Source organism: Bubalus bubalis, chromosome 10 (assembly GCF_019923935.1).
Source record: "Bubalus bubalis isolate 160015118507 breed Murrah chromosome 10, NDDB_SH_1, whole genome shotgun sequence".
NCBI lineage: Eukaryota > Metazoa > Chordata > Mammalia > Artiodactyla > Bovidae > Bubalus > Bubalus bubalis.
The window spans coordinates 47,076,511-47,100,304 of NC_059166.1; positions in this window are offsets into that span (position 1 = coordinate 47,076,511).

A 23,794-nucleotide genomic window follows, 5' to 3' on the forward strand; every position below is an offset into this window, starting at 1 on the left:
CACACTTAATATCATACAGTGAGTGGGTTTGAAGAAATGTATAATGACAGGTATTCATCATTATGGTGTCATGAGAGGTATTTTCACTGCTTTAAAAATCCTCCAAGCTTTACTGTTCATCCTTCCTCCACCCATCAACCTCAAGCAACCACTGATTTTTTTTTTTTAACATATCCATAGTTTTCCTTTTCCAGAATATGGCCGAGATCATAAAATATGTAGTTCTTTTAAACTGACTGCTTTCACTTAGTAACATGCATTCAAGCTTCTTTCAGGTCTTTTCATGCCTTGATGGGTAGCATCATTTTAGTGCTGAATAATTTTCCAAAGATGATTTATCAGTTCACTTACTGAAGCACATATCAGTTGCCTGCAAATTTTGTCAATTAAGAATAAACTGGCTATAAATATCTGTGTGCAGTTTTTTGGTATGGACCTAGATTTTTAACCTCTGTAGGTAAAGAATAAGGAGTGTCATTCCTGGATCTTATTGTAAAAGTATATTTAGTTTTGTAAGAAATCTTTTTCCAAAGTGGTGGTACTATTTTGCATTTCTACCAGCCATGAAAGAGAGTTCTCTTATATGTAACTAGCTGTCTCATGCTGCATTTGAGATTCTCTCTGTAGGTGGCTCAGCTGAAAAAGAATCTGCCCCCAAAGTAGGAAACCTGGGTTCAATCCCTGGGTTGGGAAGATCCTCTGGAAAAGGGAACGGCTACCCACTCCAGTATTCTGGCCTGGAGAATTCCACGAACTGTATAATCCATGGGGTGGCTAAGAGTTGGGCATGACTGAGTGACTTTCATTTTCAAGCTGTCCTTATCTTTTGACTCTTTGGCACCCCACTTCAGTACTCTGGCCTGGAAAATCCCATGGATGGAGGAGCCTGGTAGGCTGCAGTCCATGGGGTTGCTGAGTCAGACATGACTGAGCGACTTCACTTTCACTTTCACTTTCCTGCATTGGAGAAGGAAATGGCCACCCACTCCAGTGTTCTTGCCTAGAGAATCCCAGGGATGGCGGGGCCTGGTGGGCTGCCGTCTATGGGGTCGCACAGAGTCAGACACGATTGAAGTGACTTAGCAGCAGTAGGAGCAGCAGTGTAAGTCTCTTTTGTTTCACTTTGTTTGGGACCCCCGGTGCTTCCTGGACTCAGATGTCTGCTTTCTTCACCAAGTTAGAAAAGTTTTCAGCCAATATTTCTTCAAATATGTTCTCTGTCACATTTCTCTCTCTTTCCTGTTTCTGGGACCCAATAATGCAAATGTTGTCCCACAGGTTCTTTAAACGATCCTCATTTCTTTTGTTTCTTTTCTCTTTTAGCTATTCTGATTGGATGATTTTCACATTGATTCTTTCTTCTGCATCATCTAATCTGCTATAGGTTCCCTCCAGTGTATTTGTCACTTGCATTATTGTAATTTTCACCTCTGGTGAACTCTTTTTTTAATAGTTTCCATCTCTTTGTTGAAGTTCTCATTGTGTTACTCCATTCTTCTCCTGAGTTTGTTATGTATCTTTGTGACCAATGCTTTGAACTCTTTATCTGGACAGTTGTTCATCTCTGTTCCATTTAGTACTTTTCCTGAGGTTTTGTCTCATCCTTTTATATAAGACCTACTTCTTTGTCTTTTTTTGCCTACCTTCTTTGTCTTCATTTTGTCTAACTTTCTGTGTCTGCTCTGTGTATTAGGTATATCACGTATGTCTCCTGGTCTTGAAGAAGCAGCTTTGTGTAGACTGTGTCTTTTGTGGCCCAGTAGTGTGGTCTGCCTTGGTCACCAGAGCCAGGCGCTCCAAGATTGTCCCCTGTGTGAGCTATGTATGTCCTCCTGTTCTGACTGGACTGTGCTTGCTGGTAAAGCTGACCCCTGGTGCAGCTGGCCATGGGCCTGGTTGTGATTACTGCAGGAACTGTGGTGTGTACGGCCAGCCCCTGGGTGGAACTCTCTTTTAAAGAATGCAAGTCTGGCTGAAGGCATCCACTGGGTCTTTCAGGGCAGAAAATCAAAGAGCTCCAGTGCTGGCTGAGGATTTCTGCTGGGATTGGTGTAGTGGGAGGTTGCTTTGGAGGATCTCTGTGCCAACCAAGGGCATCCACTGGAAGTGGTGAAGCAGTGGCCATGTTCAAAGGGCTCTGGTGCCAGCCAAGGGGACCCACCAGGTCTGATGAGCCTGGGGACTACTTTAGGGGATTTTGCTGCTGGCTAAGGGCTGTTGCCAGGTCTGGCAGAGAGGGCCAGGTACTTAGAGTGTTGGGTCTGCCTGTGAATGCAGAGTGGGACAAGTGGTGCTAATAGGTTAAAGATAAAGAGTTAGAAATGGTGCCTGCTAGTACCAGACTAGTAGAGGGTGAGCCACAAACAAACAAAAAGCTAGCACCCACTAGATTCTCCATACCTAGAAAAAGCTCCAACAGTTCTCTGCCTCTCGGCCACACACTTCAAATATCAGTAAATCTTTCTGCTAGAACTGAGAGCAACTGAGTTTTTGTGTGCACCTTTTTTTCAGAGCAAAGTCTAGGTAATATAAAGACCTCCAACACTCACAGACACAAGTCCCAATGGTTTTGAAAGCCAGATATTATGTGGCTTCATCTTCCTGATGCAATTTCCCAGGGCTGGGATGCTTGATATGGGGTTCAGAGCTCTCACTCCTCAGGGGAAACGTCCAGGGTTGTGATATCCTTCCTGCCTTTAGATTGCTGCTCCAGGGGTGTGTGTCCTGACCAGATTGCATCCCTGCCCCTCCTGCCCATCTCAGTGTGGATTCTCCTTTCTATCTTTAATTGTGGAAAATCTTGTCTGCTAGTCTTCAGGTCATTCTCAGAGATAGTTTCTTTATGGATAGTTGCAACTTTGGTATGTCCATTGAAGGGAGTGAGTCCAAAATCTTCCTACTCTGCCATTTCTCCCACCATATTCTGAGATTTCTTCTTTGTCCTATGTGTTATTTAGTAATGTGTTTTTTGATGTATTTTGATATTTTCCAGTTACCTTTCTATTATTGATTTCTAGTTTAATCCCATTGGGGTCTGAGAAAAGACACTATGATTTCTATTCTTTTGAATTTATTAAGGTGTGTTTTATGGCCCAGGATGTACTCTATCTTGGTGAATATTCCATGTGAGCTTGAGAAGAATGATTATTCTTCTATAGTTGTATGAAGTACTATGTTGGTTGAGTTCATTCATGTCCTACTGATCTGCCTGCTGAATCTGTCTATGATAAAGAGTGTTGAAGTCTTCAGCTGTGCCAGTGGACTCATCTATTTCTTTAGTATCTATTTTTTTCAAATAATCTTCTTTTCACTTCTATACTTTCTAGTCACAAATTAATATGTGAGTAATGATGTATAATGATCTTCCAGTTGACATTTCTCATTCCAAATATATATGTGATAGATCAATATCCTAAAGTTTTCATTTTAACATTTCAGTCTTCTTATATTAAAATTTAAGATTTTAAAAATTAAATGTATGGATCTATTTTTATAATTTATTTTGCATTTCACAAACATAGCAGAAGATAAAGCACTGCTTACTTTCATTTATCATACTTGTCATCTTTGATGTCACCAAATCCACTTATGGATAAAAAATGTGAAGAAAATTTCATACCAAGACAATTCTTTGGCTCATTTCACTCCACTTGGCATGAACCACTAGTTCCTGTCACCCATTTGCATATGACTATAAAAAATAACTGGAAATGTTTCTTTCTTCTCTTTCTTCACCTGTATCTTAAATTAGCAGATGGCTTCTCCCCTTATATGATCCATGTACTTATTCTTATTTAATACTCAATACAACTTGCTTATATTCAAATAAGTTCAATATATTTAATGTTAAGAAAAATTTTACACCATCAGCAAATCCCTCAGAACTCACAAATACTGAATGTCTAAAGCAGTGTATGGTTTTGCCAAGGTTTCTCTTTTTTTCCCATCCCAAAAGTTTGGTAGTCTCCCAATCTCTTATTTAAATTCTCTTTAAAGTGGTTTTATACTTGGTTGATGTAATACCTAGTGTTCTAACTGCCATTCCGTTTGCTACACAAAGGAATTGCCAAGTGAGTCTGTGTTTAAGGTCATTCCTTATGAAATGTGAGCAAAAGAGACGCTCCTTTGCTTCCTTCTAGAGAAAGTGCCCAAAAGAGATGATAGTGAGCAAAATGGTTTGCGAGAGGGAAACCAAAGACCATTATCATGGTTAAGAAAAGCGTAAGTTCATCTCAAGGTTAATATATTTGCTTGTCTTCTTATTCTTTATCAGTACTAGAATATCTTAACACCATCTCTGTGAACTATAAGCAGAATTTAAAGAAAAAGAGTCAAGAAAACAAGGAAAATTCTACCTAATAGTGGAATGTTGGCAAACAGTGGCAAGTTCTATTTTTGCCCAGTATTAAAGTTGTTGGCTACTGCTCCAAATAGAAGTTTTGTCCATGGATATGCTTTTTTGCTATTTACTTTATAAAATAAAATGACTAAAAAGGGCATAAACTGATTAAATGATAACATTCTAAAATAAGGAGGCTGTAGAATATAACAGTGCAGACATGGTCCTTAGAGAAAGATTATCTGAATTTCTATCAGTTCAGTTCAGTCACTCAATCATGCACGACTCTTTGCAACCCCATGGACTGCAGCATGCCAGGCCTCCCTGTCCATCACCAACTCCTGGAGTTTACTCAAACTCATGTCCACTGAGTCAGTGATACTATCCAACCATTTCATCCTCTGTCGTCCACTTCTCCTCCCACCTTCAATCTTTCACAGCATCAGGGTCTTCTCAAATAAGTCAGCTCTTCACATCAGGTGGCCAAAGTATTGAAGTTTCAGCTTCAGCATCAGTTCTTCCAATAAATATTCAGGACTGATTTCCTTTAGGATGGTCTAGTTGGATCTCCTTGCAGTCCAAGGGACTCTCAAGAGTGTTCTCCAACACCACAGTTCAAAAGCATCAATTCTTTGGCATTCAGCTTTCTTTATTGTCCAACTCTCACATCCATACGTGACTACTGGCTTATCTACAAAAGGAGGACAACCACAGTGCTTACCTCACAGAAGGCTGTAGGGATTCAATGGGTTCATACTATTGAAGTGTGCTGCACAGTGAATGGAAATATTAAGTGCTCAGTAACTCTCCACTCTCCTTTGAATGCTGCAGATAGTATGGTCAGGGGAGCAAGGAGGAGAGAATCAATAATACCGTACCTGCTACTGTGCAATATGGAGATTCTTCAGAACAAGCTCCAAGCATCGTGTTTCTTCTTGCCAATGAGGATTAAGGAAATCAAAGAGAGAGGTTGTCAATTGTCACAGGAGAAACTGATTCCAAGTAGGGAGTCAAAACTGACAGCCATGTGTGCTTCTGGTACCAGATAGAGCATATGCTCAGCCATGTCCGCTCTTAACGCCTCCTAGACTGTAGCCTGACAGGCTTCTCTGTCCATGAGATTTTACAGGCAAGAATACTGGAGTGGGTTGCCAGTCCCTTCTCCAGGTGGTCTTCCCCACCCAGGGATTGAACCAAGTTTTCTACATTACAGGCAGATTCTTTACTGTCTGAACCACCAGAATACGCTAATAAAAAATATATAATTATCAACTTGTAAAGCATATTTAAAGAAAATATAAAAATAACAAAGATTTGATCCTAAAAGTTTATATGTTGGACAAGTGCAAAATAAAGAAAACTTTCTGCAGTTAAAAATAAGGACCTGAAATAGAATTGGAAAAATACGAGCACCATTAATATTATCAGTATCATACATAGAACCATGGCCCCTAAAGATCGCAATATCCTAGTCTCTGAAACTTGTGACTATGTTGCCTTACATAGAGAGAAAAAACTTTGAAGATGTGGTTAAATTAAGGATATTGATATGGAGAGATTACCTTGGATTATCCATGTGAGACTGATGTAATTAATTAATTCAAGGGTCCTTATAAGAGGAGAAAGAAGGGTCAGAGTTAGGGAAGAAGTGGTAGTGATGGAAGAAGAGTAGGAGGATAAAATTTGAAGATACTATGATTGGCTTTTTTTTATTTGTTTGTTTTTTACTTTATTGAAGTATAGTTGATTTACTGTGTTGTATTATTAATGATTTCTTCTATGCCACCATTATACATGTATAAATATATTTTCATATTCTTTTCCATTATAGTTTGTCACAGAATATTGAATATAGTTACCTGTGTGACCTTGTTGTCTATCCATCCTGCACATAATAGTTTGCCTCTGCTATGGGAGTTTGGGCTAGCAGATCCAATTGCCTTTGAAGATAAGGAAGTAGTCATGAGCCAAGGCATGCAGGATTCCCTTAGGAGTTAAAAAAGGCAAGGGAACATATCTTCCTTTAGAGCCCCACAAGGAGCATAGTCTTACTGACACCCTGGTTTTAGTCCTTCTGGCTTCTAGATCTGAGAAATAATACATTTATGTTGTTTAAATCCACCAAATTTGTGGTAATTTATCACAGCTATTAATATCATAGGAAATGGACACAAATGGTCATGTGTGGACAGTAACTTGGAAATACACATTCACACACACACACACAGAATCTGTTAGTCTAGCATTAACTGAATCACTGAATAATGCTAGTCACCAATTCTTTTGTAGGATATAGCAAGAAGTATCCACTGTATACTTTTGGACATTGTTCTAAGTATTGAAGAACTTAATGTGGGTTTCGTTGATGAAGGTCACCTACCATAAAATGAAAATCTCTTCTATGCTCATCCACAAAGTGTTCTGTTCTGTTTACTTTCCCCAAGTCACTAGTTTGAAAAACCAATATTGTTATTGAGCAATACCAATAACTGTAGCTTGTGTGCAGTTCTCAAGCAGTGAACCAAGTTCCTCATTTCCTAAGTGCACATGACACTTGAAAGTCTACAGAGCTAGAATCCATGCTTGATTACTCTTTCTACTCCTAAAACCTGGCACAGATTTTGGCACTGAATGAATCTCATTCAGAATCTGTGGCACTCCTTTGAACAAGGTAATAGAAACCAAGTAAACAATGTTTCTTATATAATTTTTGGTTTGCTCATTCTGTGTGATGTTTTCTGACATTATGCCTACATGAATGGGTGTGAATGTATATGTGTCCACTCTCTATCAGCAGAGGGGGTTTGTATTTTTTCCTTCTGCAATAGTAAAAGATTTCTTGCCTTAGGCCAATATTTCATATTTATCTGAAGCCTGACCAGCAGTATAAATGAGGCCTCTGTTCATGATCTAGGGGACAGAAAAAACAAAGCATCTGTAGACGCTCACACAGCAGCCAGAACAATAGAATAAAATCCATGCTTATGATAAATTAAATGAGAACATGTGACGATGACACTGATGATGATATAATAAAATTATTCTTCTCAGTTGGTTTTTTCTAAAGTGTCTTGGACAAAAGTCAAAGCCTGAATGTGACTTACAAGTGTAAAAAAAATCATGAATTAAGAAAGGATTGATTAAATCCATTAATATTCAGCTGAAATATAGTCTAATCCACACTAAACTCATAAACACAAATGTCTGGGTTATTAAAACTGCATGGTGGTAAACTATGCATGATTACTGTCTGGTAATCTAGCTGCCCCAAATAGCTTTAAAATGGAATGTAACAAATGGGATTAGCATTCTCATCTGAGCACTGAATGTCTCATTGCAAACTACAGCAGCCAAGGAAACCTCAAGGTCTCCCGGAGCTGGGAGTTGAGAGGAAGGAGACAAATCCAAAACATTTACATCTTTAGTGCATCGTTTCTCCCCTACTAAGAACTGTCCAACTGTTCTTTCATTTTCTGCATTAAAAATCCCAGTTCTGGTCACTCTATACTGTCTCCAGCAATAAGCCAATAATTAATCAAACCCCAAGGAATAGTTTAAAGAAGTCCCTTTATAAGTCTGTGTCTGTAGCATAATTATCGGTCTTCCCTGTCCTGCCATTTCTCTGCAGCCCTGTGTACTCACATATGTGCAGGGACAGTAACGGCTCTCAGGAAGGAGTTGGAACAGGTTTCTGAAAAGATTCCAAGACATTCTGCCCTCCCAGACCTCTTCTAGCTCTATGGCCCTTCTTGAAATTCTGTTTTGTTCCACCTTGTATTCTTTATCCTTATCCTTTGGAGTGAAGAATGATAAAACATTCTCTAGATGTCATGACCTCTCTGGACTGCAAAATTCTGGAGCAAAAGTTCAAAAAAAAGGAAGAATTGGGGCTGTTTCTCTTTTTTATTTGAATTTATAGCAGTTTTACAGCAAGGTATTATTCAAATAGCTTGAATACAAATATATAAGCCATTAAAAATGGTGAAAATAGGAATAAAGCTTATTTTCAAAAAGGTAGAATTGAAGCATAACGCAAATAAGAGAAAATAAAGTTATAGCCAAAGGCAAAAAATTCTATTTTCCCATTTTAATCTGGATTGACAGTTTTTTTTTAAATAGAGCATAATTTATTTAATCTGAACTCTGAAATGTAGGTTTTGTTGATGAAAGTTACCTACAGACCTGCAAGTCAAAGGCTATCAAAATGAATTGACCTGTATGGCAGGAAGCAGGCAGATGGCTCTGATCACATGCATCAGCCCCGACCCACACCCCCTGCTCACACATGGATGTGTCAGTGGGTTTTTACTTTTTCCTTATTTCTTCATCTAATTAGCCTACCTAAGCACAAAAGCCAAATCTCATCTTATGCAGTACTCCCAAGAGAGCTAAAACAAGAAACTTTTGCTACTATTTATGTGTTAAAATGGCTACCCAGCATATTTAGAGGAAAAGACATTCTAAAAAATTGAGTTTAAAAAATGGTTCCATCTCAGGGAGCAAGACTTATTCCTCAACATAGTTATAAACACATGCATGTGTGATATCTAATTCACATATATTCAATACATTTAAATTTTATAGAAGAAATTAAACGCTAGGCATATACTCAGCCATCACCCCTAGCCATTCTATTCCACAAGCATATGTCCCAATATCAGTGAAAACAACTTGCCACTCTGGAGATGAATCTTATGTTTAAATTACCTCTTTTTCATAAAGCATGGCTTCTACACACCACCCAATTGCTTCTTTTGATGTTCAGTGAATGAATAGTGACCAATTCTACAGTAGGACTTTTCAAAGAATTGTCTTGAAGGCAAGGTAGTTGCTAGCATAGCTCAAGAGGGTCACTGTATCTCCCCTGAGATTTCGTGGATCTGGCTGACAAGGTTCCTACACAAACTCCTTTCCTAGAGTTGCCCACAGATTCCCCATGTTTCCACAGAGCCACTTAAGACAATTTTTGGAACTACTAAAGAACCACTGGAAATGAGCCACAAAGTAGAGGGTGAACTGGACTGCCTGTTTGGGCTGCCCATTCCACAGTGCTGTTAAGTTTGAACAGTAGAGAAAACCCTTCTGGTTTCTCCAGGAGATATTTCTCCAAGACACTTTGCTCACTGTACTCTGTAACTCTTCAGTTTTGCAATCTTTCCATTCCATTTATCAGGGAAAAAATAAGTTCTGTGTCTACGACTTAATAAATTTTGTTCTGGGGGCTTCCCTGATGGCTTAGATGGTAAAGAATCTGCCTGCAATGCTGGAGACCCAGGTTATTGTTCTCATATATTTCTAAAATGCCTGCTTGGGACTTCCCTGGTGGTCCAGTGACTAAGACTCCATGCTCACAATGCAGAGGACCTGGATTTGAGCCCTGGTCCAGGAACTAGATCCCACATGCCACAACTAAGTGTTCACATGCCACAATGAAATATCAAAGCTCCCTCGTGCTGCAACTAAGACCTTGTGCAGCCAAATAAATAAATGAATATTTAAAATTTCTGCTTAAAGTCCAGATTTTAAAAAAGATACCTAAAGCTGACTATTGGCTCTATCGCACTATGATTGGCTGAATAAATATCTTGTCTGTGGTGGAATTTCTACAGATCAGCTGCAAAAGCCACACATAACCTAACACAGATGATTTGCCCATCAGGGGAAGAAGTTGGGATAGTAGGTGCATGGAATCTTTAACGAGTGCCTTCATGGCCTTGTATAGAATCACAATACCTCATAGGACCAGCTGGGGGATGAATTTTGGCTTTCAGTTCAGTTCAGTAGCTCAGTCGTGTCTGACTCTTTGTGACCCCATGAATCACAGCACGCCAGGACTCCCTGTCCATCACCAACTCCCGGAGTCCACCCAGACTCACATCCATTGAGTCAGTGATGCCATCCAGCCATCTCATCCTCTGTTGTCCCCTTCTCCTCTTGCCCCCAATCCCTCCCAGCATCAGAGTCTTTTCCAATGAGTCAACTCTTCGCATGAGGTGGCCAAAGTACTGGAGTTTCAGCTTCAACATCATTCCCTCCAAAGAAATCCCAGGGCTGATCTCCTTCAGAATGGACTAGTTGGATCTCCTTGCAGTCCAAGGGACTCTCAAGAGTCTTCTCCAACACCACAGTTCAAAAGCATCAATTCTTTGGCGCTCAGCCTTCACAGTCCAACTCTCACATCCATACATGACCACAGGAAAAACCATAGCCTTGACTAGATGAACCTTTGTTGGCAAAGTAATGTGTCTGCTTTTGAATATGCTATCTAGGTTGGTCATAACTTTCCTTCCAAGGAGTAAGTGTCTTTTAATTTCATGGCTGCAGTCACCATCTGCAGTGATTTTGGAGCCCAGAAAAATAAAGTCGGACACTATTTCCACTGTTTCCCCATATATTTCCCATGAAGTGATGGGACAAGATGCCATCCATGATCTTCGTTTTCTGAATGTTGAGCTTTAAGCCAATTTTTTCACTCTCCACTTTCACTTTCATCAAGAGGCTTTTTAGGTCCTCTTCACTTTCTGCCATAAGGGTGGTGTCATTTGCATATCTGAGGTTATTAATATTTCTGCCGGCAATCTTGATTCCAGTTTGTGTTTCTTCCAGTCCAGCGTTTCTCATGATGTACTCTGCATAGAAGTTAAATAAGCAGGGTGACAATATACAGCCTTGATGTACTACTTTTCCTATTTGGAACCGGTCTGTTGTTCCATGTCCAGTTCTAACTGTTGCTTCCTGACCTGCATACAAATTTCTCAAGAGGCAGATCAGGTGGTCTGGTATTCCCATCTCTTTCAGAATTTTCCACAGTTTATTGTGATCCACACAGTCAAAGGCTTTGGCGTAGTCAGTAAAGCAGAAATAGATGTTTTTCTGGAACTCTCTTGCTTTTTCCATGATCCAGCAGATGTTGGCAATTTGATCTCTGGTTCCTCTGCCTTTTCTAAAACCAGCTTGAACATCAGGAAGTTCACAGTTCACATATTGCTGAAGCCTGGCTTGGAGAATTTTGAGCATTACTTTACTAGCGTGTGAGATGAGTGCAATTGTGCAGTAGTTTGAGCATTCTTTGGCTTTGCCTTTCCTTGGGATTGGAATGAAAACTGACCTTCTCCAGTCCTGTGGCCACTGATGAGTTTTCCAAATTCGCTGCCATATTGAGTGCAGCACTTTCACAGCATCATCTTTCAGGATTTGAAATAGCTCCACTGGAATTCCATCACCTCCACTAGCTTAGTTCATAGTGATGCTTTCTAAGGCCCACTTGACTCCACATTCCAGGATGTCTGGCTTCTTATTGGAAAAAGGGTCAATAGCAAAGTCTAAAGGGCTTTCAGATACATGGGCCAGGGCAAGTGGCAAATGTCCTCATGGGCTAAATTGGTAGTCTGGAAGAACAATAGAAACTGAATGATCAGAAAGAGGCCATACAAAAGGGAAAGCCCAAGGGGTCATGTACAAGTTCTTGGCAAAAAGAACCATGTGGAAGCTCAGATCAGCTCCAGAAGAGGTCATAGTGACTTGCCCTCTTGATCTCATATGTGGGCTTTCTGTGGAAAGGACATCTGGATGTATTAGTTCCAACACTTCTAGAAAGATAAGAGTGAAAAGAGGGATGAAGAATCTAGTTGGATCCAGTCAGAGGCAACAGAGGTGTTGTAAGTTAAACAATAATTCTAATCTGTAAAGGAGGAAAATAATGACCAGCTCACTGAGATAGTCTGAGAACTGGATGACATGATGTTCATAAGTGCTTACCATAAAATTTACAATATGATTCAGTTCAGTTCAGTTCAGTTCAGTCACTCAGTCATGTCCAACTCTGCGACCCCATGAATCACAGCACGCCAGGACTCCCTGTCCATCACCAACTCCCGGAGTTCACTCAGACTCACGTCCATTGAGTCAGTGATGCCATCAAGCCATCTCATCCTCTGTTGTCCCCTTCTCCTCCTGCCCCCAATCCCTCCCAGCATCAGAGTCTTTTCCAATGAGTCAACTCTTCGCATGAGGTGGCCAAAGTACTGGAGTTTCAGCTTCAGCATCATTTCCTCCAAAGAAATCCCAGGGCTGATGTCCTTCAGAATGGACTAGTTGGATCTCCTTGCAGTCCAAGGGACTCTCAAGAGCCTTCTCCAACACCACAGTTCAAAAGCATCAATTCTTCGGCACTCAGCCTTCTTCACAGTCCAACTCTCACATCCATACATGACCACAGGAAAAACCATAGCCTTGACTAGTTAAATAAGCAGGGTGATAATATACAGCCTTGACGTACTACTTTTCCTATTTGGAAATAGTCTGTTCTTCCATGTCCAGTTCTAACTCTTGCTTCCTGACCTGCATACAGATTTCTCAAGAGGCAGGTCAGGTGGTCTGGTATTCCCATCTTTTTCAGAATTTTCCACAGTTTATTGTGATCCACACAGTCCAAGGCTTTGGCATAGTCAATAAAGCAGAAATAGATGTTTTTCTGGAACTCTCTTGCCTTTTCCATGATCCAGCAGATATTAGGAATTATAAATTAACTTAAGGTGGTGTATATGCTCCATGATATTGATAGTGTATAGAAATTAATCAGGTACTGAGACAAAAACTTCAGGTTCACAGAAAATTATAGCTTATTTTAGGAGCTCAGTCTAGTAGGATCATCTCCATATTCATTAACATGATGGAAGAAAGGGCTAATAAAAATTAAGTTTTTTCTGGAACAAGAGCAGACCCTGGTAGTTAAGGACTTATTTCTCAGAATCTGTTCACAATGCATTATTTTATTTTGTTGATTTTAAAATACTATTTTTGCAATAAGTTGAAGAGACTATTCTAAAAGATGATTCTAAAATATGGCTGTATATTATCAGCTCAGTAACTTAAAAATACCAACATCCAGGCTTCACCCCAAATCAAACAAATCAAAATATTTGGGGTGAGACTCAGACATTAGGAGTTTTAAAACCTCCCTAGGTGATTCCAACATAGATCCTAAGTTGAGAACCTCTATACTAAGGTGACAAAAGAGAAAACATTTTCACCAAATGTGATGAGGGAAATATAGGAAATCAATGAGAAATTAAAACGATTTTCAAAAAAGTCACATGAATTTGAGTTTCAAACTCTAGATGTCTCCAAAAAACAGTAGGACAAGGCTTAGGAAAGTATTACAAATGGAAAGCATCTCTGTCATGTGATAGTATGGATATTCTGTAAGCATCTGTGCTGGACCTGTTATAATGGCAAAATGGAAGGCTGAAATGTAATTACACTTGTCTACAAATACAAGTATGACTCCAGTAATTTGAAGTTTCATCTCTGTTTGAAAATCGAATCTGCCTAAATGTCATAATGGCAATCTTTTCACTTATCTTAGGATTTCTCAATTCCAACACTATGGACATTTGGGACTAGCTAACTCTTCCTGGTTGGTAGCTGTCCTGTGCACTGTAGAATATTCAGCAGCATCTTTGGCTTCTACCAATTAGATGCCAGCGTCACAACCACCCCTAGTTCTGACAGTCAGAAATGTCTCCAAAAGTTACCCTATGTCTCCTGGGGGCAGAATCATGCTTGTTAAGAACTTCTGTGTTAAATGAACTATCAAACACATGCAACTTCAATCAATATTTGCCTTCACTGGTTCCATTTAAAAACATTTCCTGGACTCAAAATGAGAAATAGAAAAACAAAGACTGATTTCAATTTAAACATTGTTTGCCTCAAGAAAAAAAAAAAAAAAAAAAAGAAAGTTTAAGAAAATGTTAGAAGCAAGCTGTTCTAAGGAATGAGACTTGCAGACTGCATAAAATGCTTGGCATTGAGTCTCTTTGAAAGAAACAGTATGGGGTGTAGGAGAAAGAAAAATGGCTTGGTATGTGGTATAGATCTGAATGGTTAGGGCAGAAACTAAAGAAGGCACTTCAGTCAATTCAGGTCACCTCAGACCAGCCACATGGCTCTTCAATCATGAAGGCATTCAGATGCAGATATTACAATGCAGAAATAATATCATCTTTTCAATCCTATAATTATGTCAAATTTTGGTTATATCTGCATAGATTATTGAACTCACTTCAACAAACACACAATGAGCATCTATTAAGTGCCAAGAATTATACTGCTAGGAATGCCAACATGAATACAAAATATAGCTGAACTTGAAAGACTTCCTATTCTATCAGAGTAAGACCATAATTTAGACTTAAAATCTCTACCACTGTGTAATTCTAAAAGCATTATTAGGTTAAATTAAATTTAAATTGTTAGGTAAAAGTTATTTAAAAGGCCTGAGAATTTAATCAATCTTGTGGAAACTAGATTTAATGATGATAGCTATTTGAGAGAGAAATTCGGGCTCTGAGGGAAGGGATAGTCATTGCTGATCACCTATTTGCTACATTTGAAAGAGGAGCTCATTTTATTTCATGATAATATTGGGAAGGGATGTGATTATCTCTGTTTCAAGGAACAGAACATTGATATGGAGAAAATAAGGTAGCTGACTTAAGACCACTCAGGATTCCAACTTGCTTCTTTTTGAGTCAAAACCTTTGATTATTTTTTAAGTATTATTTTGAAGTAGTTGCAAATATATGGAAGGTGGCAAAAATAAGAAGGCACATAGAATACTCAGGTACCTGGTACCCAGACTCAATTCTTGTTAAGTTTATGCCATTTGCTTTGCATGTGCTCTTTCTCTCTCTGTTCATGTAATAAATATATATTAACTTATGTTAATAACATGTAAGTATTGATTATAAATATTATACATATATTTATGTTCTATAATAATATAGTATATACTTATAGACTATTCAAGTATGATCTAAATCAAATCCCTTATGATTATACAGTGGAAGTTAGAAATAGATTTAAGGGACTAGATCTGATAGATAGAGTGCCTGATGAACTATGGACGGAGGTTTGTGACATTGTACAGGAGATAGGGATCAAGACCATCCCAATGGAAAAGAAATGCAAAAAAAGCAAAATGGCTGTCTGGGGAGGCCGTACAAATAGCTGTGAAAAGAGAAGCGAAAAGCAAAGGAGAAAAGAAAAGATATAAGTACCTGAATGCAGAGTTCCAAAGAAGAGCAAGAAGAGATAAGAAAGCCTTCCTCAGTGATCAATGCAAAGATACAGAGGAAAACAACAGAATGGGAAAGACTAGAGATCTCTTCAAGAAAATTAGAGATAACAAGGGAACAATTTCATGCAAAGATGGGCTCAATAAAGGACAGAAATGGTATGGACCTATCAGAAGCAGAAGATATTAAGAAGACTTGGCAAGAATACACAGAACTGTACAAAAAAGATCTTCATGACAAAGATAATCATGATGGTGTTATCATTCAGCTAGAGCAAGACATCCTGGAATGTGAACTCAAGTGGGCCTTAGAAAGCATCACTATGAACAAAGCTAGTGGAGGGGATGGAATTCCAGTTGAGCTATTTCAAATCCTGAAAGATGATGCCGCAAAAGTGCTGCACGCAATATGCCAGCAAATTTGGAAAACTCAGCAGTAGTCACACGACTGGAAAAGGTCAGTTTTCATTCCAATCCCAAAGAAAGGCAATGCCAAAGAATGCTCAAACTACCGCACAATTGCACTCATCTCACACGCTAGTAAAATAATGCTCAAAATTCTGCTCACGTACTGCCCGTGAACTTCCGGATGTTCAAGCTGGTTTTAGAAAAGGCAGAGGAACCAGAGATCAAATTGCCAACATCTGCTGGATCATGGAAAAAGCAAGAGAGTTCCAGAAAAACATCTATTTCTGCTTTACTGACTATGCCAAAGCCTTTGACTGTGTGGATCACAATAAACTGTGGAAAATTCTGAAAGAGATGGGAATACCAGACCACCTGATCTGCCTCTTGAGAAATTTGTATGCAGGTCAGGAAGCAACAGTTAGAACTGGACATGGAACAACAGAGTGGTTCCAAATAGGAAAAGGAGTACATCAAGGCTGTATATTGTCACCCTGCTTATTTAACTTATATGCAGAGTACATCATAAGAAATGCTGGGCTGGAAGAAGCACAAGCTGCAATCAAGATTGCCGGGAGAAATATCAGTAACCTCAGATATGCAGATGACACCACCCTTATGGCAGAAAGTGAAGAGGAACTATAAAAAGCCTCTTGAGGAAAGTGAAAGAGGATAGTGAAAAAGTTGACTTAAAGCGCAACATTCAGAAAACTAAGATCATGGCATCTGGTCCCATCACTTCATGGGAAATATATGGGGAAACAGTGGAAACAGTGTCAGACTTTATTTTGGGGGGCTCCAAAATCACTGCAGATGGTGACTGCAGCCATGAAATTAAAAGACGCTTACTCCTTGGAAGGAAAGTTATGACCAACCTAGATAGCATATTCAAAAGCAGAGACATTACTTTGCCAACAAAGATCCGTCTAGCCAAGGCTATGGTTTTTCCAGTGGCCATGTATGGATGTGAAAGTTGGACTGTAAATAAAGCTGAGCACCAAAGAATTGATGCTTTTGAACTGTGATGTTGGAAAAGACTCTTGAGAGTCCCTTGGACTGCAAGGAGATCCAACCAGTCCACTCTAAAAGAGATCAATCCTGGGTGTTCTTTGGAAGGAATGATGCTAAAGCTGAAACTCCAATACTTTTGCCACCTCATGTGAAGAGTTGACTCATTGGAAAAAACTTGATGCTGGGAGGGATTGCGGGCAGGAGGAGAAGGGGACAACAGAGGATGAGATGGCTGGATGGCATCATCGACTCGATGGACATGAGTTTGGGTGAACTCCGGGAGTTGGTGATGGACAGGGAGGCCTGGCATGCTGCAATTCATGGGGTCGCAAAGAGTAGGACACAACTGAGCGATTAAACTGAACTGAATATACTTATATATTTAAGTTAATATATATTATATAAAATATTTTTCTTGAACCATTTGAGAGAAAAGCCATACATAATGGCCATTTAATCTAAACTTTTCAGTATGTCTTTTCTAAGAATAAGGATATCCTCTTACAATAACCACAGTACAGATATCTACTTCAGTAAACTTTAACATTAACAAAGGTTTATATAAGTTTACAACCATATTCTTGTAAACTGAATATTACTGAGTAATATTCTTTATAGTAAAATTTCTGCCTAATTTAGAATCAGGTATGCCTTTAGTTGGCGTGTCTGTATCTTTTCCTTTGATCTAGAACATTTTACACAGCCTTCTTTGTTTTTTATGACATTGGTATTTTTGAGGAATATAATCTCCCCATCCTCTTTCTTAGAGTGTTCCTCATTAGGGGTCTGTCTGAGATTTCTTCATATTTAGAGTCAGATGCATATGGGCTGCAATGTTGTAATAGTGAGAGGTATCCTTCTTGGGGCATTACATGGGAGGTGCACAGGATTTTGCTGATGCTAATTTGGACAAAATTGTCAAAGTGTCATCCCATTTCTCATACTGTTTTTCCTCTTGAGTTACTGAACAATCTCTGGGAAGATGCCTCACAATGATACAAATATCCTACACCTCTTCAGCATTTCTCTCAATTTAGCATACGTTGATGCTTTCCCGAACCAGCTCTAGCACTTGCCCTTATCTGCCAGTTGGCCCTTGGTATTTTACACTAAGGAAAGCCTGCTCTTCTCTCTCAGTTATTTACCTGTCTACTTACTATTGGTTTAGAATCATGAATGCTTACTTTCCAGAAATTATCTAACAGTTCATTACTGTCATTAATTATTTTGGGCACAGATTATATTTGGTGGGGGCACGGGGGGCAGGTTTCAAACTGGCCCAGTGTTTTTGTGAGATGCCCATGACTTTTTTGAGAACATCCTAATTTTCTTGGCATAACAAGCTGTTCCAGCCTCATCTTATACCCATCTTGCCCCAGTCTAGGAGTCTTGGAGTCCAGAAATCTTGCTTCCTTTCAGTGGGAGATGGATGCTATTAAAGAGTGAGATGTGGGGCAGTGGGTATACTCATTACTGCTGGAGCATTATTGTTTCTAGACCTAGCTGCTAACTAGAGCTATGCATATACAGCTATGGTTATGTAGTATATAGAGATATGCATATATAATTAACAAAGTAGTTATACACTATGCTATCTACATACATGTCACATAAACACACATATATACATATACACATATTTTAGAAATCATGAACCCATACCAATACTTTGAATTCCATGCCACCCTCACAAAATTCTTTTTTGCTTTCCCCTATTTCTTATTTAGGTGCTCCTTTTCCCAGTGAGAACTCTAAAACATCAACATATTTACTTATTTGTGTAACCCTATAATATATCTTTGGAGAAGGCGATGGCACCCCACTCCAGTACTCTTGCCTGGAAAATCCCATGGATGAAAGAGCCTGGTAGGCTGTAGTCCATGGGGTCGCGAAGAGTCAGACACAACTGAGCGACTTCACTTTCACTTTTCACTTTCATGCATTGGAGAAGGAAATGGCAACCCACTCCAGTGTTCTTGCCTGGAGAATCCCAGGGACGGGGGAGCCTGGTGGGCTGCCGTCTATGGGGTCCCACAGAGTTGGACACGACTGAAGTGACTTAGCAGCAGCAGCAGCATAATATATCTTGCAGTTTCAGAGTTGCTATGCCCATACCATTAAAAAAGAGAAAAAAAAAAAGAGTCTCTACTGTAAAAGAGGTCGAGATTTGCTTGCAATTTTCCCCAACAAGATACCTCTAAAGATTGAAATATATTCGTAAACTACTTGGATTTATTTTTTCCCTTTTCTTTCAGTTTGCTTAAGATTTATTTGAAATAAACTTGTATTTGCTTCAGTTTTCCTTCAGTTTTATTTTATATTTCTTTTGCAAAAACAGACACAGAAACTAATCTAAAATTACTTAACTATAAAAAACTTTTTGCAGTATAAAGAAATATATTGTTTTTATAAGACCACGGGGTCTTATCTGTTTAAATAGAACAAAAGAAAATGATCTCTCATATTATAAATATACTTTTTGATTTTAGAAATGAGAAGGGACTTTCATCCTTGCCTTTGAATGTTTCAGCTACATGGATCCAGATAATATTTAATTGATGGAATATTCAATAAGATAGGGTCATCTGAGACACCCTCTCTCTGAATCCAAGTATTCTACACAAACTGCACTTTTCTACCAGGACACATGGAGGTCTGACCCAGAACTGTTTGCTGACAGGCTCAGCATCTCACTGGCCCTACAGGTTCTTCTGATTCAGAAACTATTAGAAATGCAAAATTAATTAAACTGATGGAACATCTGAAGTACAGCTGTTGTGGTTTCTGGGCCTATATGGAATGTCAGGTAGTGTGGTATAATTATAAAAAGTTTCAGATTGGCATTTGAGAGGCTTGGGTTAAATTTTTATCTCTAGGTCTTTAGGAAATGCATATTTCCGAATCTATATAATTAGGGTTATTGCATATGTAAGAGAAAATATGTGTCTTTCTCCCACATTCTTACTAATGTGTATATGTATCAATTAAACACTCATTTTTGCTATCTTCTTTCTTCCCATCATCATCTTTACACTAATCTTAATCTCTCTTTGCTAAATTTGTAGGCCAAAAAAAAAAAAAAATTAAATGCTTTTAGGCCAAACCTTGTTAAACCTATCTCCATACAGAAGTAGTTACCTGTGTTTTATCCCAGAATTCTACAATATGGACAGGTTTCACATTACCACTAACATTTAATTTCTAGAAATCACATAATTAAGACTTAGGAAATCTTACCTAGTTTCTTCCTTGAACCTTCCAAGTCCCATGATGATTAATTATGGGGACACCATTTTTTTTCAGGACCAATTGCAAATTCTATCAAGAAGGATGTGACCTATTCCCCAGATGCTGTCTAAGTTAATACAGCCCTTCTTGAAAATGGCACTGTTTTCTCCCTGGCACTCACCTGATTAATTCTCAGTTTGCTGATGAGGGCTTTCCTGGTGGCTCGGTGGTAAAGAATCTGCCTGCCAATGCAGGAGACATGGGTTCAATCCCTGGGTTGAAAATATCTCCTAGAGAAAGAAATGGCAACCTACTCCAGTATTCTTGCCTGGAGAATCCCATGGACAGAGGAGCCTGGCAGGCTACAGTTCCATGGCATCACAAAACAGCCAGACACGACTTAGCAACTAAACTGTTTGCTGATACTGGGACAGACCTGACTGGCAGTGTAATCCCTACTCTGGGAGTTTCCACCCAAAGCAGAGTCATGCACAGTGGAGACCTCACATACAAAGCAGAAACACCTGGACACCACCATCTCAAAGTGAGCACTGCACACTCGGCCATCTCCAGCTAACTCCAAACTTAATTAATGAACAAACTCCAGTACAACTGGCCCCTCAGCCACAGTCAGAGACTCTGCTTCCCTAATATGGGACAGAAACAGTTTGGAATTTGGGGGTTTAAAAGACCCATCCACTTCCACCCTGTTCCTTCTCTTCAGAAGTCTTCCTGAACTCCATATTAGATGAGGTTTTCTGCTTGGCAGTAAAATTTTCTTTCTTTCTTTCTTTTTTTTTTCCTCTCAGGGTTCAATCTTTGGTATCTCTAGTTTTTATTTTTCTTGAGTACACATCTGCATACTAAAGGCTGATCTCTGTGAGTACCATGATTCTTTTGGCTTAAAGGCTTTTTCTCAGCCATGAAGCATGTTCAACTCACATGCAAGGTGAGCTGAAAATACCAAAGAGTTAATATTCCCAAACCTCCCCTAGACTGTTAACAGACAAGATTTAATGGTAAATAGACTGTTAACAGACAAGATGTTAATGGAAAACATCCAAACTTCTACCTACTTAGGTAACTCTCAGGCATTGTCTATACTATCTCACATTTTGCCAACAGGGTTGAGCTCCACTTGCCCTGTGTTCACTGACTTCCTCATTCATCCTCTTTTTTTTTTTTTTTTCCCCATGCCTCATGTCTACTCTCCTATTGATGTTTTGTCATACTTGGCATCACTTCCTAAATCAACTACTTGGATTCAAAAATCTTACTTCCAAGTCTGCTTCAAGGGGAACCCAAACCAACACAGTTCTTTTCATGGGCTTTTCTGAAGGATGAGATTAAAAAGTTTAATCCTCACTAGCATTTCTGGGTCTAGCTTCCAATCTTTGACAACTAAGGATAAAAGTTTTAAAGTATATTCTAAGAATAAAAGTCTTTAAACACTGGGAAGTCTAATTCCAAATATAAAAAAGGAAAATCATTCTAAATCATTAGAAGCCCCCAATTCACCTTATGAAGCTGAACATATAACTTATTTTTCAGTATCTGCATTTGGGAAGACCTTCAGGAAAAATGAGATGTCTTCTCTACAGCTACATGAGTAACAGGGCCCCACAGTTTTGTCGACTTTGAAGGAGCTCTGTTCCAAAGGTAAATTCCAATCTCCATTTCCAGAGACAGACGATTGCTTCAGCTTTTAAATAATAGTTCTGCAGAATCATACTTTCTTTTTAAAATTATTGTTTAAAACATGTTTATAGACAGGAATTAAAATTTATCCATTTTTATTCACCTAGCATCTGGAAGACTCTGGAATGCTTAAGAAATATTTGTTAAGATTGATCAAATTGAGTTGAAATGAACTACAGGCTTCTCTTGAAAGCCTGTAGTTACAATTTGCTACATGAACCAGTTGAGTGGTGTTCAACTAATTTTGAAGTCAGTCAACAATTAATGAATATATAGATTTCAGATATAATATATACTAGATTTAAAATCAATTATAAAGGTTAATAATCCAATTGAACAGTGTAGTGATTTGTGAAACAATGTAAGTAAAAATCACATATAGTTTCAAATATCAGATTCTGGAACTATGCAAAGATGATTTTTACCAGATCTCATTTTAGTTGGATTAATTGGTTAATAGAGTAAATATCTAGTGTAGACAGTGATTTCAATAAGTGGAAATCAGGTAGAGTTTTGCATAAATACACAATTAATGCATATCTGTAAATCATTATTAAGTATATCATTGCTTTATTTATAAAACCTAAATGAACTTGTTATGAAGTATAGTACAGAATATATACACAAATCACACCAGGCTATTTAGAGGAAGAAATATTATGGTGATATGTTAAGTGTTTGAATATATTGTAATTACTGATAATGAGGTTTCTAGCTCTGTGGGGGCATTAATGTGTTACACAAACATGCTATTTAAAACCATGAATGCATTTTACATCATTATATCTAAGTTTTGCTTTAGCTAATCTCCCAAAAACACATACCTTGTTCATTATATCCAGACTTTCATGATGTTTATGTATTTTAACTCCATTATTTTCCATGGTTTATTAATTTTCTCAGATAGGAGAATGCCTGCGCAGACCACCACAATTTGTTCTGTTACTATGGCTATAATCTGGAATATGTCATATTACTGAGCACTATACATATTATTTGGAGAAGGCAATGGCACCCCATTCCAGTACTCTTGCCTGGAAAATCCCATGGACGGTGGAGCCTGGTAGGCTGCAGACCATGGGGTTGCGAAGAGTCGGACACAACTGAGCGACTTCACTTTCACTTTTCACTTTCACGCATTGGAGAAGGAAATGGCAACCCACTCCAGTGTTCTTGCCTGGAGAATCCCAGGGACGGGGAAGCCTGGTGGGCCGCTGTCTATGGGGTCGCAGAGAGTCGGACACGACTGAAGCGACTTAGCAGCAGCACACATATTATTAATGTTAATAAAGGCTTTTTCAAATATGTGGAAATTAGAGACAGGTTATGTTCCCATGAAAGTCTAAGAGCTACCTAGATATGGATGTAATTCAGTGCTTCAGATCCATCATCTCAAATATTATCAATACTGTTTTAAAAGAAGATGTAACCTTTAAGAAAGTAAGTATAAAGGAGAGGATCTTATTTCTTGGAAAATATGCATCAGGATCAAATTGGAGTGAATTCATAGGAAATGTGCCCATACTATAAGACTGCTAAAATGAAACATTTTAACTGGACTTCTGTAAAGAATAGAATAGGCTTTCTAAAACAGAAAAGATCATAAAATAGTAGTAAATTATTAGGAAAGATAAGAAATACTGATGTTGAAATGAAAATATTTTCATATACAAGGTTAATTGCTTGTTAGGAAGTTGGGAAAGTGGGACAACACATTGTAAGGCCATTGGGTGTGCTATGGATAAGGATATGTAAAGACAAGTGCCTCTCCTTTGCCTCTACTCGCTGAACACTGTGCAGGTAGGTCTTGTGTGGTTCTCATAACTATCATTTACTCTGGAGAAAAGGCACCTCTCAAGCCTGAGAACCCCTAGGGGCCCATCTCTGCATCTTAGTCCAGGCACACAGACTATACTCAGACTCTCTTGCCTGCTTTGAGCTGGGTGGAACTTCTCTTGGGACTTGGAATATTTGGCCTTCAGAACTCTTGATGTGTTCTCTAATATTGTTATCACCAGATGGATGCACGCTGT